Source organism: Myotis daubentonii, chromosome 16 (genome assembly GCF_963259705.1).
Source record: "Myotis daubentonii chromosome 16, mMyoDau2.1, whole genome shotgun sequence".
NCBI lineage: Eukaryota > Metazoa > Chordata > Mammalia > Chiroptera > Vespertilionidae > Myotis > Myotis daubentonii.
The window spans coordinates 44130504-44144177 of record NC_081855.1 but is presented as its reverse complement, the minus strand read 5'-3'; the positions used below and the strand labels follow the sequence as shown (position 1 = coordinate 44144177).

Genomic DNA, 13674 nt, shown 5'->3' with positions numbered 1-13674 from the left:
CATTCCTATAGTCATTGGAGTTTTACCTCTATACCCCTTCTCTGAAATTCTGTAATTGGGATATGGAAGAGGGTGGGCTTCTTACTCAGGCTCCTGTGCAACTGTTAACAGTCTTTTCCTGTAGTTCAGCTCATTGTAGATCACCCACACAGGCCTCTCTCTAGGGACCTCTCAGTATGGAGCAGGGTGGGCTCAGAGACCACCCACCATTAAGAATGGACCCTGTCTCTCCATCCCCAACAGCCCTGCCAGCTTGTGGTCTTTGAACATCCATCTTCTCAGATGAGCGACCTCACTACCTACCCTGTGATGAAGGGGAGGTCCTCTATCCACTCCTACTTGGGAATCTCAGCCCTGGGATGGCTCCAGAGCACAACCCGTTCACCATCTCTCCCAGAAGCACATTGAATCCTCCTGGAACAGGACCTCCAGGAGGCACCAGGTGGCATAACACATAGCTGCATAGTTTAAGCTCTTACTCTGAAATTCTAAGTTATACACAAAATTATTTTCTTTGGCCACTTTTTCTATAGACACAAGGAAAACCAGTGCCAAGTTGTGATGTAGCAATGAACAAAGTTTGCCTGAACTCTCCTGTTTGGATTTCCATCTATCAGAAAACATTCCCTACTTAGAAAGACATCAGTTACGAAATAGAACAAAGTAACTAGATCATGTTACACATTTACTGTTCTGCCCCCCTCACACTCCTCTCTGGTGTCACTGAGGGTATAAATTGGGGCTGGGCTCAGTGTGTGCATTCACATCAAAGGCCAACATGAAGACAGGCACAGTCTTTGTACTAGTGGCTTTTGTCATCTTGGGGATGGAGATGGCCTTCGCTCAGGCACGTAAGTAAGGGTAGAAGTAAGGGTGCTAAGGGGGTCCTACCTGAGAGCAGAGAAGGCTCAGAGCCCAGCTTCTTACCTGGGATGGTGTGGCACAGGAACAGGCTGCCGAGTGGAGATTTGACATTGATCAGACCCACTGTCTTTAACCTTCAGGAGTGATCGCCCTGCGTTTCACATTCTTCTTTTTCAATCCTCACCCTAAGATATGCTTATTGATGAGAGAGAGAGAGAGAGAGAGAGAGATTGAAGTGAGAGAGAACATTGGTGGGTTGCCTACTATATGTGCCCCGAGTGGGGATTGAACCTGAAAACTTTCAGTATGTGGGGTGATGCTCCAACCAACTGAGCCACACCAGCCAGGGCCCCATTCTTCTTATCAGGCCAGGTTGGGCCTTATTAAAAGTTGGGGCTCTCTCTACATGTGCCTGGGATGTAGGGCTCCAACAAGGAGTAGCTCCGGCATGAACATGGGGTACGTGTGAGTTGGAAAGACGGATGTCTGGGATCAGAAAGGTTTCTAATATCTTATGAGGAGGAAAGAAGAGGCTTATGACAGAGCAGGTTTCTTGCCTGCTGGGACTGGGCAGCCATTGCAGCAGGGAGAACATTCTCCTAAGGGCCTGACTGTGACAATGGGGGCTTCAGTGTGAGGGTGGAGTTGCCGAGGCTGAGGGAGGGTGCAGGAGTACAAAGGAAGAAATGAAAGAGGTGGGAGTCCTGCTAGCAGTGAGCCCGTAGACTTCTAACAGAAGTTTTTATACCTGGTTAGTGACTATTCCAGACTCCACAAGCACCATTGTATGTTTCAGGGGAAAACAGACCTGGACTCTGCCCCAAGCTGCCCGAAGACGCCATTGGGCTTTGCGCTGAATTCTGCTCAGGAGATGAATCATGTCCCAGTGGAATGAAATGCTGCAGCAATGGATGTGGCCATGACTGCCAACCTGCTATCCCTGTGGTGAGTATAAATCAGTCAAGAGCTGACAAGGGTGTTAACTACTCCCCAGTGCACTTTCCTGGGGCTGATGGAGGTTCACATGTCCACTGCACATAAGAATCTGGGTAACTCCAAGAAAAAGAGTCTGGAAGTGAATGGCAGAAGGATACCTGGCTGCATTATCTAAGACCCTCTCCTTGAAGAGAAGCCCTATCCCTGTCTCTGTCCCCGAGGGGGTTCTCAGTTGAGACAAGTAACCATGATCCTAGATTCACAGGTCATTATTGACCCAGGGTTTGTCACCTTCCTTCCCCTTCCCCACCAAAGGGGCTTCACTCTTCCTTGAAAATGGGTGATCCTGGGAGGCAGAGGGAAAGGAAATAGAACCCCAATTATGGATTATCTCCTGTGTCAGGCATTGTGCTGATGTTGAGATGAAAAGGTAAACACAGCTAGTTCATGGAGACAGAACTATGTAAATAATTACAACCCAGGGTGACCACAGCTTTGCACAAATTTCTACTAAGGTCTGTGGAGGCACAGGGAATAATTATTGGTTTTGCATTAGTGGGTGGATTAGTGCGGCTTGGCAGGGTTGTCAGAGAGTAGAGAACATTTAAGGGAGAGCTTAAAGGAGGCATAAAGGTTGCCACAGTAAGGAAGGACAGTACAGATGATGGGGAAATGGGGTCCTACGCTGGAGATGGGAAAGTGATTGAGATTGTGGTCAGTAGAAGTTGCAGCATCTCAGTGGAGGATCATCCAAGCCAGGGTCCAGAAAGGAATGAGCTGCCTTGCCAAAGAGTTGGGCAGACTGGTTGAGGTTTCTGAGTAGAGGAAATGTCAAGACCAAATATATATTTTAAAAGGATGATGTTGATGATCACGAGGAAGAAGAATGGGGGGGGGTGGTTTAAGCATGCCTGGATACATGAATCTAATGCTTGGCATAACAACACTCTTTAACACATCATTCCTGACAGGCGTCTATCCCAGAAAATGAAGATCTACCGTGGTGGTGTCTGATTCTCAGGAGCTTGTGTGCAAAATAAATCTTACCTGTGGCATTATTGAGACTGTGTCATTCTTCCCATTTAGCCATTCTGGTAGACCCTCTGTGGATGAACAGAACGGACTGTGTGCCCTGTACTGAGCCCATGAATACGAGGCACTCAGGATAGATCAAAGGCAAGGTCTGCCAGCTAGTTTCTTTCCTCCTTCCATGTCCATGTATCTAAACAGGGCAAAGGGCATGATAATATTTTCTCAAGCATTCTGGGAATATGATTTTGGTCAAGGAAAAAAATGACCTTCTAGCACATAACAGGCCTATAGTAGCAGCCTTTATTAGGCGAGACTCAGAAGGAGTAGGAGCAGAAGCAAGTGTAGAGATACCCTATTCTAAGGCAATACACTGACATGTAGCAGGACTGGATGCCTAACACTATGAGAACAACCCTGGTCCTTGGGATGTGGGGCTTTGAGTGGCATGGGCTGGGAAGTGGTTAGGAGTTAGGATAAGTTGGGACATAGGTTCTGTGGGTGGGGTCTTTGATTCAGAGTTTTCCTGAGGCAGAGGATAAGCCTGGGTCTCCCAAAGAAGCCCTGACAAAAACGATGGTCTGGGCTGACCCTACAAGCTCCATCTCCCAGCGCTCTCTGTTCACTTTTCCACCTCGATTGCCCCAACGTAGTCTTCTGCCATGGTCTGCCATGCCTGCCTGTCCCTGCCGTCTAGCACATCTTATAACCTTGGTGGCCCATGGCCTCAGCAGCCTGTGCATTGGAATGAGGGCATATTAGCTTTGATATCTTCTTTTACTGGCTGGTCATCCACACCCCAAATCCCACCATGCTTCTGTCTCTCTTGGTCATTACTGGGGGCTCATGAGCACACCCATAACATGTTCTCAAACAATTTCACCTACTGTCTGCCATTCTGAATGCCACGGTATGACCTTCCCCTGCAGATACTTGAGGATGGCATCCTACAACGTCCACTTATGTTTCTGCCCTTTAGTTAGTCCTGAAGTCTATACAGGTTCTGTAGGGATGCAGACTTGTCAGACTCTGTGGTCTCCCAGAGTTTGGAGCCACATGTTAGGGAAGGATAATTAACACACACCATGCACAGGCAATTTCACATGTAGTATCTCACTTTACACTCACCACAACTCTATAATATCATCTCAGTAGCAGAATTTTTTGTAAATGTTATAGATGAAGAGACAGAGTGTCCAAGTAGCTAAATGACTTGCCCAACATTACACTCCTTTTTAAAAAATTTGTTTTTATTAAAGGTTTCAGAGAGAAGAGGGGCGATGGAGAGAGAGATAGAAACATCAATGATGAGACAGAATCATCAATAGGTTGCCTCCCACATGCCCCCCACTGGGGACTGAGCCCACATCCTGGGCAACTGCCCCTATGGGAATTGAACCATGACCTGCTGGTACATAGGTTTATGCTCAACCACCGAGCAAAACCAGCCAGGCCAAACATTCTTAATGAATAGAGGAGCCAGTCTTCTCCTCCATGTCTGTTTGGCTTTTAGGTAAATGCTCCATGCCCTGTACCATGCTGACCTTCTCTCCCAAAGAGGGAATATATTCACTGGCAGGGCTCTCCTGGTCAGGTGTTACAGTCTGAATAGAAAGATACGTATGGACTATCTATGTTTCATATTTAACAGCAGGACAGGGAGGGTGGAGCAAAAGAGCACTGACTGGGTCTTTTCTCTTTCCACACAGTCATCTGCAACGGGTTTTATAAGCTTTAAAGAAAGTTTTCCTAGTATCCCTTTGGTTTTCCACTGCCAACCCATATTTATATTTTTAAAAATGAAGAATTATAAGTATATATTTGGTAGGCATTTTTCAGTCAGCCAAAGCTCTTCATCACCTCTGGGCTGGCTGCCTCTCCCATGTACAGTCTATGGGTGGCTTCCTGACAACCCACCATTCCCCAATTCTATGCCATGAAGTAGAGTTGGCCCCACGTCCCTAACACAGCAGCAATGTACCTATGTGTGTAGTTGGGTCACAGAAATCTGAGACTTCCTCCAGCCTGGCCAGGTAGCTTTGGAGTCTTTTCCCTCACCTTCTGCGCATGCATACTTTAGACAAGGAAGTCATGTAAAAGCCTGTATTCGGAAAGACTTTTTTAAGTGCTCTTTTTTATGTGATTATTTATTTACCTTCTTGAAATGCCAAGCTCCAGGGCACATTCAAGGCATAGCACATGCATAAGGTTTGCTTACTTGGTCTGTTCCCTTTGCTCTGGTTTTTACTCTTCTGGAAGTCTGTGAACAGATGGTTGTAGGAAGGTATCCCTGGAGGCAATGCCTTTCAAAGTTTGTTTCTTTAAAAAATATATATATTTTCATTGACCTTAGAGAGGAAGGGAAAGAGAGAGAAAGATAGAAACATCAACAATGAGAGAATCATCTATTGGCTGCCTCCTGCACACCCTCGCACTGGGGATCCACCCCATAACCTGGGCATGTGCCCTGACCAGGAATTGAACCATGTCCTCCTGGTTCCTAGGTCGATGCTTAACCCCTGAGCCACGCTAATCAGGACAAAGTTTGTTTCTTAATTCCAAATAAGCCCTTGACTTTGAGAAAAAAAAATCACAGATCCCACAAAGGGCCTTTCGATGGAATGAACTGATAGCCTTATTCTCTTGGAAGTCATATCCATTCCTTGCAAAGTGATTGAGAAAACAAAAAATGACACCCATAGAACCAATAAACCAAGAACAACCAGTACACTCTTGCAGTTAACAGCTCTCCCAGCCCAGTTTACACAGAAAATTAGCTTATTTCCACCTTCTTCCTCCAAATAATCATTTAACCAAATCTTAGTGTGCGAGGGTAGGTGCAGCACGAGCTGTTTGGACTGGCTGTGTGGAAACTGTGAGTAGATCAGAATGGGAATGTTGGCTATGGAGTTGGGAAATGTACTATTTATTTCACAAGGACTTTCTCACTGAGATGTACATTCTGGGGCACAGTCCTTACAGGACCTGGGAGAAATTTGACACATTCTATTTAATCTAAGATTAATTGATAGCTTTGTTTTTAAGGACAAATAGTTTATTTTTAAACTTTTTATTATAGGAAAATGTAAACACATACAAAGCAGATAGAATTGTATAATGATATACCACATACCCATCACCCAGCTTCAACCACTGTTAATGTGTAATCATTCTTCTTTCATAATCCCATTCATTTCCCCTCATCTCATGCTATTTTGAAGAAAATTCCAGGCATTATTTAATGACATAATTGAGGCCTGAAGCACAAATTCGTGCAGGAGTAGGCCTTCCTTCCCCTGGCTGTGGGCACCAGCTTCCCTCTGGCACCGAGACCCGGGCTTCCCTCGCAGCCCCGGCTTCATTTGGAAGGTCGTCCAGAAGGATATCTGATCTAATTAGCATATTACGCTTTTATTATTGTAGATGACTTCTGTATGTATCTTTAAAAGATAAGAACTCCTACAGTGTGATTTCTCATACCTGTTTACTGTTACAGTTTTATTTCCTCTTTATTAGCTAGATGATCTTTCACTGTGTAACCTATTTTAGTGGTGTAATCTGTCTCCCTTTCTCTCTCTCTTACTATATGTTTTGTATTTAGAAAGGTTTATATTTTTGTTGTAATAGTTCTCTTATACTAACACCTTTAAGTATTACCTTTGCTTGCTTCTTTTTACGTGGATAATTATAAGTGAACTACTATGAGTAATAGTCATAATAAAATTAGCTAATTTCATCTTTTTCTTCCACCCTTTCCCTACCCTCCAACCCCAACATCTTTGTTCTAGATTGTCTTGATTCAAGGTGAACACTTTATAAGTTATATAAATGTATAATCACGATGTTGTACATCTGAAACTAATATAATATTGTATGTCAACTGTAACCGATAAGAAAACAGGAAAAAATTGTCCTGATTATTCTTCATTTTTAGGACTTTCATATAAGTTTTAGTATTCGTTTATGAATTTTCATTTAAAAATCCTTCTAAGATTTTCATTGGAATTTCATTAAATTTCAATTTCGGGAAAACTCATATCTTCATGATCGTGAGAATCTTCTAATCCATGAAGACAGTATATGACTCCGTTTATTAAGATCTTTTCAAATATTTTCTTAGTAATATTATGTAGTTTTCTGAATATAATTTGTTAGATTTAACTTAGATAATTGATGGGCTTTTGGATGATACTGTAAAGGCATTTAAAATTTTATTCTTCAAGTGTCAGACTTAAAAGCTTTTAACTAGTCTTTCCTCTCCTCAGGCATCTGTGAGCACCAATGCAGAGCGGGCAGGGACTGAGGGCAAGGAGAACAGTGCATCAGGGAGGCCTGTGGTCACGTCTGCTCCCCCATGATTCCAATAGGTAAGTCTTTTTAAAAATTTCAATTTACATATTTTTAATTTTACAATTACACTTTACTTTCAGTATTATTGTACACTGGGTTCAAGTACACAGCGCAGTGATTGGAAAATCATATACTTTACAAAGTGTTTCCCCTGCTATTTTCAGAACCCAGCTGTCACCACCCATAGTTATTATAATACTAGAGGCCCGGTGCACCGGTGGGGTTTCTCTGCACGGTCTGCGGGAATCGGTACAAAACCCGCAGTCCGACGCCACCTGCCACCCCTGCTCATCCCAGCCCCTGCGCCTGCCACGGACTCTCTCCCAGTCAGTCCCGATCTGGAGAGGCTTGCACCGCTGCATTGAAGCTCTCAAACCATGAGCCCTGTTTCTGGCATCCGTCCTGAGGAGGGCGTGGGGGCCTGGATGTGATCGGCCCTCCAGGTGGGCGGTGGGACACCCTTGCTAGCCCAGGATCTTTGCCCTCCAACTCTCCCCCACTTACGTTCGTGCTGGTTGTCTGGAGCCACCTGGCAGCCGCTTTTATATCATTTCTTCCTTGTGGAGCTTCTAGGGAGGGGAAGTGGCCACAGTGCCTGAGGCTGACTTCCCAGAGGCTGACAGTGCTGTCAGGATCCTGCTGGCAGCACTAGTCCATCGGTGCTTGGATATTCTCTGGAGATTGGACCTACAGGACTACTGAGGGAGTGAGTGGCTGCTGCAGGGCTGGATGGCCCACGGGGCTGAACGGTGCTCCCGCTGTGGGAGCACACTGACCACCAGGGGGCAGCTCCTGCATAGAGTGTCTGCGCTCTGGTGGTCAGTGCTCGTCATAGCGAATGGTCATTTGGTTGTTTGGTCGCTTAGGCTTTATATATATATATATATATATATATATATATATATATATATATATATATATATATATATATATATATATATATATATATATATACACACTAGGGGCCCGGTGCACGAAATTCGTGCACATTGAAAGGGAATTAATTAGAGGATGTGAGTGTGAGGCAGTCCCTGTTTCTGAAATTCAATGACATGAATTTTAGCTATTACTTTGCCAAATGAATGGAATTTACAGATATCATTTAAAAGAGCATTCAGCTTAATATTAAAAACTCTGGCTACCAAGTCAGGTCTGTTTTCAACTTTTTGCCAGCATTGTAAATTGTTTGCAATATGTGCCCATTTGGGGTTGCATGTCATGGTTATGAATAAATCGGGCTTGCCATACTTCGTTACAATTGCCATAGCATCCTGATATCGCTGCTGCATATTTCTGGGACTACCCTTAAAAGATGATGGAAGTATTATAATTTTACAGATTGGCACGTTTTCATTTTCAGATCTTGATTTGAGATAATCCATCAAACCACTATATTTTTCAACTCTCACTTAGATTGGTTTGCTTTGATGAAATTTATCCAACTGGCCTCCATTTTTGAATATGAATCCATGATAAATTATTGAGTTAATTTTCCTGCAATTAAAATAGGATTGAATGTGTTCCGCACAGAGAGATGAAATCCATACTACTGCATTTGTGTGACTTGTGTGCTTACATTTTGTCTAGTGTTATTGTCGACTACACTGTTGTCTCTGAGTCTTGATGCAATATCTGTTCCCCAGCCTTTTTCACCATGTGGGAAAAGAATAGGATATGTCATTGCGTCTAATGTAGGAAACAGGATACTGATTTGTTTCATTTTAGTGGCACTTGGATTATTGGGATCTGGTTTACAATGAATGAGCAAGTCCCGTTCAAAAGGAGGTTCTCCATCTTCGTTCCTGAATATGGCAGCAACCTCGGTTACACGGGGAGAATGATATCTACGTGGGTCACTGTTCCGATCGTAATAATTGCCATTGTTACCTCTGTGAGAGCAATGCCTTTCGCTGCTGCTTCAGATTGGGCTTCCTTTTCTACCTCATGTAGCATCTTGTATGATTTTGTTAACTCATTTATTTCATTAAATGAGGTTGATGATGTTGATCATGAGTCTTTCTGAGCAGCCCTGGTTTTCTGGCATTGCTAATCTTTTACTTGTAGCTTCGGCTGTATCCAAAATATAGAGTTGAGCAAACTTCCGAGAAACCCCATCTGAAGGGTGGAAAGTTGCAGTACGGTGATAAACATGTCTGTGTATTGTAAAACAGTATGGCCCATATCTTGATGGCCAGGCAATATTAGCACCCATGGAAGCAAAAGCAAAAGAACTATTTATGGAACGAATATTTTCCATGAAATTTTTACTATCAGAATCTTTGATTGTCATTAATCTTTTTAAATATGCCGGGTAATTTGGAAAATGTATATCATTTGGACATACTTTCCCTTTGCTACAACATTGATTTCCCATCGGATGATTTTTCATCAGAGAAATAGAGTGATAGGCAAAATTCACATCTCACAGTCATTCCACCACAACTATGTTCGAGAATTGCATCCTCATGTACTACATTTTTGCTGAGAAGGCAGTTCATACCAGAATTGGTAGTACTTGTTGATGACTGTTCTCTAGACATAGTCTGTTGTCGCCACTGCCTTATTTTAACTTCAAAGGCACGTGGGTCTTTAGACATTTTCTGTTGATGACGCCAGTGTTTTTTGGCATCAGAGTGATATTTTTCTAATAGCTGGTCTTCAGGTATATTCTATTGCATGTGCTGCCTTCTTTCAAGATTAGACTCATCTTGCTCCTCAGACATTTTCTGTTGATAACGCCGGCATCTTTTGTCTGCAGAACTACGTTGTTTCAACAGTTGTTCTTTAGACATAGTCCCACCTCTCTACTGTCACAGTCTGAGATGCCAGTGAATGAAAGTCCTGGCTGTCAGGCTGCTGAGAGCTGTCTGACCAACGGTTGATTCTGGCTGATTCTGTCAGTTTCCTCCCTGCTGTCAGTTTCCACAGCGGTGATGAAGAAGCTGGCGTGACAGAGGGGGCCACGTCCTCCAAGCCGCCCTCTCTCTCGCTCTGCTCTATGTCCAGTGGCCTCCTACTCAGCCAAGTCTTCCAAACCTCCTGCTCTCCGCCCACTCTCCTACTCTGCTCTCTTCCAGCGAAGGTCCCGGGAGCCAGCAGGCAGCCTTGGTGGGGCTGACCTCGCCTCCCAGTGCCGGCAAAGATTCCGGGAGCCCGTGGCCGCCGTTGCCTCCTGGGACGCTTGAAAACTGCTTATGCAAATTAACCCACCATGTTTGTCAAGTTAATTTCCATACTCACTCCTGCTTAGCTGGTGGGTGGGGATTGTAGGCATCGCAGAGAGATGGTCAATTTGCATCTTTCTCTTTTATTAGTATAGACTAGAGGCCCAGTGTACCAAATACACATGTAGGGTCCCTAGTCCTGGCCAGCGATCAGGTTCCCTGCCTCCCCTCCTCTTCCTTCCCTCATCCCGCCCCCACCATAGCCCACTGCTGCCCACTGCACATCATCTGCCGTGTTCCATGCCACCCCCTGGTGATGAGCGCATGTCATAGAGAGCGAACGAACTCCTGGTATCATGGTCGAACTCCCAAGGGGACACTTTGCATGTTAGCCTTTTATACAGAGAGATTATTGACTATTTTCTCTATGCTGTACTTTATATCCCTGTGACTATTCTTAAACTACCAATTTGTACTTCTTCATCCCTTCACCTCTTTCACCCAATCCCCCACCACCTCCATATAGGTACATCTTCACTTCCTTCCATCCAGGCCTGTCCAGGGAGGTATTTTTTACAGAAAAGTTTGATAAACTGTAAAATACTGAATATATTTTAACTTTTCTCTATTTGGCAACAATCATAATTTTATATGAGTTTTCACTTTTAAATCACATACATTTTAAAAACAACTTCAATTGTATTTATGAAATGTTTACTTGTTTTTAGGGAATTCTTCAATAATCCTTTTTAAAAAAAATATATTTTATTGATTTTTTACAGAGAGGAAGGGAGAGGGATAGTTAGAAACATCGATGAGAGAGAAACATCAATCAGCTGCCTCCTGCACACTCCCCACTGGGGATGTGCCCCCAACCAAGGTACATGCCCTTGACCGGAATCTAACTTGGGACCTTTCAGTCTGCAAGCCGACACTCTATCCACTGAGCCAAACCGGTTAGAGCTTCCATAATCCTTTACAATGAGTCGGCATCCACCAGAAAGGGAAGAGAGAGAAAAGCACATATTCGGCAACGTCTCTGTGCCAGGTCTTTTCAAATACATTATTTTACTGAATCTGGAGAGGTTTACTGATGGGGCCTCTATCTTACAGATGAGGAAACCGAGGAATGAATCAAATGCTTTTTTCTTTGCTCACCTTGCCCTGATTCCTCTCTACCCTCGTAAGTCCCTTGGATTACACTGTACATGGTGACCACAGTGTCCCAATTTGCACTAAAGATCAGAGTCCTCCTCCTCCAGGGAAAGCAGAGCCTGAGCACAGGCTCAGCAGCAAAGCCTGGCATGGTGTTAGCTCCATTGCGCCATCTGCTGGCTGTCACCACCCAGTGCATGAACGACATGGCAGAACTAGCTAGAGGTGTAAATGCAAAAGTGCAAATCTCACTATTGCATTTAATGTCCATAACATCTTTTTGCAAGCATAATTACTTGTCTTGCAAGCACTTAGAAACTGGGTCTCAAAGAGATTATGTGCTCATCACACATCACGCAGCTAATAAATGACAGGTCTCTTCACCTACGAAGCCGGATCACTTCCTAGCACACCACGCTGCCTCTTTCAAAAATGTAAATGCGAGGGAATATTATCCATATCGTTCTGTAGTTTCCTTCAGACCATTCGAACTCTTAGGAAAACCCCACCAAGCATCTTTGCATAGACTCTATGCCATACAGTGACCACAAAGTGTGTCCTGGTGTGATAGCTGCTGGCCATACTTGGACTTATTCTCATGGCCAATCTCCCCACTTGGGACCACTTCATCCTGCTCAGACCCATCTTTTCCTGTTCTCTGAGAGGCCCAATGGGAGCAAGTAAGCTCTATCCTAAAGAGGTTTCCACCCAAACCACCTCTTTTTCCCCTAATCAGGACTCACAGAGCCCCATCCTGAGGCACCGAGACAGGAGGCCACGGGGGCTTCTGACCGGGGACAGCTATTCCTGGGGCTGCCGTCATTGCCCTGGTTCATGGGTGGGCATGGCTGCTAGCTCCACAGAGACTGGGAGACAGGAGTTTTTTGGTTTTTTAATACAATTTATTGATTCCAGAGAGGAAGAGAGAGAGAGAGAGAGAGAGAGAGAGAGAGAGAGAGAGAGAGAGAGATATCAATGATGAGAAAGAATCATCAATTCGCTGCCTCCTGCATGCACCACACTGGAGATCAACCCCACAACCCAGGCAAATGCCCTGACCGGGAATTGAACTGTGACCTCCTGGTTCATAGGTAGACCACTGAGCCACAGCTGAGCCAAAATGAGGTTTAAAGTCACAAAGACCCGATTGAAACCCTGGCCCCTCCTTTTCCTAAATCTGGTTTTATGCTAACTCCCACAACCTCAGTGTCTCATTCAAAAATGGGAATAATAAAGGGGGGTGGGGGTGATATTCCTGCCTCACAGTGTTTTCTAAGGATTAAATGAGATTGTGCTAAGCACCCAACCCAGTGCCTGGCCCGTACCAAGTGCTCACTAAATGGTAGCCAGGAAATAGGTGAGGTGTTGGTGCTAGATATGCATCTTCCCTGAGTTCCCTGGGTCAGTGAGGAGCACTGGCATCTGTGGAGGTGGAGGTCTTGAGGCCTGGGCACAGGCACACATCCTGTTGGCTTTAGGCTTTGCCACTTCTTGGCTGTGGGCCATTTGGTGACCTTGTGTTCTCGCTCTGTAAGGCCTGTAGTCTTTAGTCAGCCTATTTGTAAGGCTTTAGATTCATATTTCCTACTGGCTCATAAGGACCCTTTTAAAATGTCATAAACAATAAGACACTCCTCAGATTGCATAAGTGCTCAGAAAACCACTGATTGTCACTTTCTGCGCTGCTCTGCGGCTGACCTCATGGGAAGTGGGATGAGCAAGAAGAGTCTTAGGGTCCACTCCTCCTCTCCCGTCTTCCCCCACTAAGTGAAGCGAATTTAATTCATGTCGCCCTGAAGAAGGAAATAAACAAAACTCTGAAAGGAGCAGATCAGACTCTCAGATGACTTTGTGTAAGAAACTCCACCTTTCAAACAAGGAAACTCCACTGGAGACGAAACAGACGCTTCAGGAAGTCAGTGTTTGTGCAAAAGCTGTAGCAGAGAGTATCTGTTCCTCTCCTCCCCAAAAGTGAGAAAATCTCTGGAATCACACAGGAGATGAGCCCATTCTCCAAGCAGTCTCTCCGGATCCGAGAATAAGTGCATTCGGGGTTATAGCATCCTCTATCCAAGAGTTGGGAGCAGGATACCTGGAATCTGATCTCATCCCATCAGGCCTGGGAGCCTCATGCCAGAACCAAAGCCCAGGTCTGACAGCCTGGCTCACTGGGGGT

General features: G+C 44.6%; 2 long non-coding RNA genes across 4 annotated transcripts in view; one reads left to right on the top strand and one right to left on the bottom strand.

The window, feature by feature from the left end:
- Window positions 1-13674, bottom strand: part of LOC132218786 (uncharacterized) — a 449343-nt gene that overhangs the window by 144838 nt on the left and 290831 nt on the right. The gene's annotated exons all lie outside the window — the stretch shown is intronic.
- LOC132218776 (uncharacterized) lies at window positions 1065-7109 on the top strand. Of its 3 annotated transcripts, XR_009449268.1 has the most exons (3): window positions 1395-1809; window positions 2772-2981; window positions 7095-7109. It is a non-coding gene; the product is annotated as an uncharacterized LOC132218776 (long non-coding RNA). The 3 variants fall into 3 exon arrangements; XR_009449270.1 differs by lacking the exon at window positions 7095-7109 and having other exon boundaries at window positions 1065-1809; window positions 2772-2858; XR_009449269.1 differs by lacking the exon at window positions 7095-7109 and having other exon boundaries at window positions 1065-1809; window positions 2658-2858.